Here is a 5,195-nt window from a genome sequence, read left to right as displayed (position 1 = left end):
AGATCATACCTATAGCTTACCAACTCAGGCGTTGACCAGAGACGCCTCCAGAACTGGAGAGGACGGTTCAGGGCAATCTCTTCTATGGGGACCAGACCCAGATCCCATCTCAAGGGGGTTAATGGAGTGCTGACGGGTAGTTTCAGCAATCTCCTAATAAAGGAATTTTCAGTAGAAGAGAGGGAAGCGGGAATGGAATATCCCCATAGCTCAGCGCCATAGAGCGCTCCTCCTCTAGCTTGCGATTTATAAATTTCCATGGGGGGGCCCAAAGGTTTAAAAGAGGTATTGTTAAACACCTTCAGGATACCCCCCACTGATTGAGCTAATTTCAAATTGGCCTTTGCCAAATGGGACCCCCAATTCATTTTATCATTTAGGGTCACCCCCAGGTACTCAAAAGTGGCAACCCTATCCAGCTCAACATCTCCCAGCTTAGGGTGGGGGCAATTAAATGAGTTGGAACCGAAAACCATAAATTTAGTTTTGGAAAGATTCAGTTCCAGATCCCTGATTTGACAGAAGGAGCAGAAGGCCTCTAATGTACGCTGGATGCCCATATAAGATTTAGATAACAAAAGCGTGTCATCCGCGAACATTAGGGCCGGGACCTTACGCCCCGCCAATACAGGGGAATCCAAGTTAGCGGTGCGCAAGAGATACTCAATCAACCCGTTGATAAAAAGGGAGAAAAGAGTGGGGACCAGGACACAGCCCTGCCTCACACCCTTTTCAACCGGGAATGGCCCAGAAATTTCCCCACATCTCCCATATCTCACCCTAGCATAGGTGCCAGAGTGGAGGCGTTTAAATAAGTGGCAAAGGTAGGGGGGAGCACCCATCTCTAACAAAAGGGCCCATAGTTTTTCCCTTTGGACCATGTCAAAAGCGGACCGAAGGTCCACAAAAATCAAATAAAGGTTACCAGCACCCATGCTGACTGACTTCCAATAGATCAATAGTAATCTAAATAATTGATCGATGGTGGAAACCTTTGCACGGAACCCCGCCTGGAGGGAGGTTAGAATTTGTTGATCCTCCATCCAGGACTGCAATCTGGATAAAAGGACACGGGCAAACAGCTTCTGTAGAACATCAATCAAGCTTATGGGGCGGTAATTGGCTGGATCCAACGGGGAAGATTTTTTGGGGATGGGTATAATTTCTGCACCCAACCAGGTCTCCGGGATTTCAAGGCCCTGCAAAATGGCATTGAAATACACACAAATATAAGGGGCCCAGATTTTTACATCACTTCTGTACAAGTCACCGGGGATCCTGTCAAGCCCCGGGGCTTTCCCTACTGAAAGGGAGTTGAGGGCCAATTCTATTTCTGAAAGAGAGAAGGATCGGCTCTCAAGTTCTTCCTGGCCCTGCTGGTCCATTGCAATATCAATCCTCGAGGTGCCCGGATCGGGGCCACCTCTGGAATTACTGACCGAAAAGAGGGGTTGGAAATGGGCAAGCCAGACCTCCTCGCTAAGATTAGGAATAATTGCAGGGCTGCTGGCTACCGTACCCGTTCGAACAATGTTCCAAAACGCCCTCGAATCGCGGTCTACTAAGGCTTGCAATAAATTTTGCCACCTTTGATCCTCCCACTCGGATTTTGGCTCCTTGATCAGGTTTTTGTAGGTGGCCCTCGCCGCCCGGATACTAGACTGGGTGCCCTCTTTTACTTCTTTTATCAAGGCAGTCTTAGCCCGCCTACAAGAACCATTAAACCAGTGCTCGGGCCTAAGGGGCCTGGGTTTTGAGGCAGTAGGACTATAAAAGAAGCCAGCCAAGCTGCCAAGGAGATCCTCATGAATGTTCTGGAAATCGAGGAGGCGGGTCTGCGGAATATCCCCAGTGGGACTCAAGAGGTGGGAGACTGCTTCCAAGGAGCAAGTCACACTGCTATATATAGCTGCAAGCTTTAAGTCATCGGACGCTACCCTTGCCCACCTGATCCGTCTACCACCTGCCGCTAACACCAGATTCTCACTATTTGATGGTGATTGGAGCTTATGAATTCCACTGCCACCGATCTTGTTGACCAATTCCAGTGACAGTAGGTTATGATCACTATCGACCCGTGGAATAACAGAAAAGGCAGCCAAATGGCCCCAAAATTCCACGTTCACCAGAAGATAGTCGATAGTCGAACAGCTCCGGGGTCTATTAAAGGTAAAAGACCCCGGCACGTCCGGGCAGAGTCTACCATTGCAAGCCCTCAGAGAATGTGCAATGGTAAGCTTATTAATCTCGAGAGCTAGAGGGGAAAGACGTTTGGCGGGATAAATAATAGGGTCTGGGATTAGATAACTTTCATCCTCGTCACAGGTGGGAGAGGGGATCCCAGAAAGGGGTTCGAAGTGACAATTAAGATCTGCACCAATTAGTTTATGGGACGCAGGTGGAAGAGAGTGTAATACATCTTCCAGGGCGCCCAGAATCGACAGACCCAACTGTACCGGGTGGGGACGCAGGTAGACATTTATTACTACCAGCGAATAAGAAGCAGGAAAAGTAAGTATCAAACACAAAATGTCGGGGGACTTTGAGTCTAATAACTTTACTGAGCACCCCAAGTGTGTTGCAACCCATACTACTAACCCCCCCGAAGGTCTGCCTCTCGCCCCTTGAACTGCTGGGGCCGAAAACGATGCATAGCCCACCCTCCATGGTATGGACCGTAACCATGTTTCTTGGAATATGCAGATATCGTAGTTGTCCATTAGCTCTCCCCATTCGGGGTCAGAGAGTTTGGACTCCAATCCAGCCACATTCCAAGACCCAACTAGAGGTCTTCGAGTGAGTGTACGGGGAGGGCTATCAGCCAGAGGGAGGGAGGAGGGGGGGCGGTGGGAAGCAGAATGCTCAATGGGGCCCAACACGGGGCGTCCCTCCATGGCACTGGAGATCGGGGATGAAAGAGGAGTGGGCCCAGAACCACTCTCCGTGCCAAATGCAGCCGAGGGGAGAGCCGTCTCCACACCAATATCATCCCTGGCCTGAATCCCCCCCGAAGGCATATACCCTCCCTTGCTGAGCCTCAGGGGTGATGGTCAGTCCACAGTGTTGAGCACATCGAAACGGTTTTCAACCGGGATGTTAAAGCAAGTATTATGAGAAGCCTGATGAAAATACGGTAATTCCACCGGGTTCAAAGTATTGGGGATGGAGTAAAAGTACCCCAAATGCGATGTGTCAATAGCTCCTGATTTGTGGTGCCCACCCTGCTCCAGTATGTGTCCTACTACTCTAGGGTCCCTAAAATTAATCAGGACACAATCCCCACCGATGTCCTTTGGGCGGGTCCCCAGCCAACTAACCCTCCGAACAAAGAGGATCTCCCTTCTCCCTGCTCCCTCCAATGGTCTATTTTTGGACAACCAATGGATGACTTTGTTTTTTAATTCAGAGTAAGATTCCCCCCTACCATTCGTTAGTGGAGGAACTCCGGTAAGCACAGTCACATAGGGAGCTGCCTCAGGGGGAAGCTGTACAAGAGGAGGGGAACTTTCCGGGCACCGTAGAACTCGGTTCCCCCCCCCAGGAGGAAGGATCCTATCCCCATCCGGACTCCGAAGGGCTGGGTCCCTGCAACTAAGGGACTGTTCTCGTGTTGAAACAACAATAGGGGCTCGGGGCAAAGTCGGGGGCCTACGGGGACCAGCAGGGAGTGAAGGGGCAGTTGGCTGCACCAACGGAGGCTGGACTAAGACTGTAGCTGCATGGTTTGAGGGTGAAATTGTCTGGCTTAGGGGGGTAGGCTTGTTATGCGTTACTTGAATACCAGCACCCTCCGTATTACCCAAGTTATGCAATAGATCGTAGTTTATCTGCATCTTCCCGATACCTTTGGTATTAACTAGAGATACCAACCTGTCAATTTTGGATGACAGGGTTTTTAAAAGGAGGTTTAGGGACTGATCTATGTGTGACTGTAAGTCAGTTAATAAAGTAGTCACCCAGGTCGGAGGGATAGAAGTAGGAGAGTGATGGGTCAAGGCCGAGAGAGCAGGGCTGTCTGCAGGGGGGGCTGGTAAAAAACTCCTTTTTCTGGATTTCTGTTTTTTTTTCTTGGCTTTACCTGCTTCATGGGGGCCACTATGGAAACGAAAGAGGATGATGATGGGCCAGCTTCCTCTTGTTCAGGCTCATCTATTTGTGCCTGAGCGCACGGTAATTGGGTAAACGAGGGCAGCATAGATGACATAGCATCAGGATCCACCTGATATGAAGATAAGTCAGCCAATCCATCAGGGGGGGGGGGCCATATTAAATGCCGGAGTAATCGACAACCGTCTTTCGGTGTTTTCAATGGCTGTAGCCACCACCCCAATTGTCTTCTGCAGCATTTTATCTATCGCTGTGAGACTAGGGATCTGCGGATTGGAATTGGCTAGCTGTCTAGTCATAGGGCGACTTGCTGTAGGTTTAGAATGCTTCCCCATGATTCCAATGAAACCAACAGCGATTGTATTTCAGTAAGGAACCCCTAACACAAATACCTAAAATCCAACCAGTATAGGATAAAAGAACACACTCTATGCACAGCGTAAGACTGACAAATACAAATTAAAATGTCAATGACGAATGGAGGTTAGTTCAGACTGACCCAAAATCCACAGCTTAGAGGTGTGGCCCAGCCCGGCCTCCTTTGGCCCCTGACGGCCACAGACGGCCCGCCCTTTGCCCGGGCTTAGTTCGGCGCCGCCCGCGCGCGTCCCGCGACGCGGGGGCTGAGTTCAAATTTAAGCGCCTCCGTGCGCGATAATGACGAAAGCGGACTTCCGCCGCTGAGGCTCCTGGGGGCTGTAGTCCCTCCTACGCTCTGCGGCCGCGGGCAAATGAGAGTGCGGCAGCGGCAGGAGGGCTGCGTAGATGGCCAGCAACAGCACCGGGACCAGGTAGGGAGAAAATCACCAATTGTGGCAGGATACCGCTAAGTTCAGAGGACGCCCGCTCTGCGGGGGCTGAGTTCAAATTTAAGCGCCTCCGTGCGCGATAATGACGAAAGCGGACTTCCGCCGCTGAGGCTCCTGGGGGCTGTAGTCCCTCCTACGCTCTGCGGCCGCGGTGAAATGAGAGTGCGGCGGCGGCAGGAGGGCTGCGTAGATGGCCAGCAACAGCACCGGGACCAGGTAGGGAGAAAATCACCAATTGTGGCAGGATACCGCTAAGTTCAGAGGACGCCCGCTCTGCCG

The sequence above is a fragment of the Triturus cristatus genome, chromosome 4_1, assembly GCF_964204655.1.
Source record: "Triturus cristatus chromosome 4_1, aTriCri1.1, whole genome shotgun sequence".
Taxonomy (NCBI): domain Eukaryota; kingdom Metazoa; phylum Chordata; class Amphibia; order Caudata; family Salamandridae; genus Triturus; species Triturus cristatus.
This window is presented reverse-complemented; position numbering follows the sequence as displayed.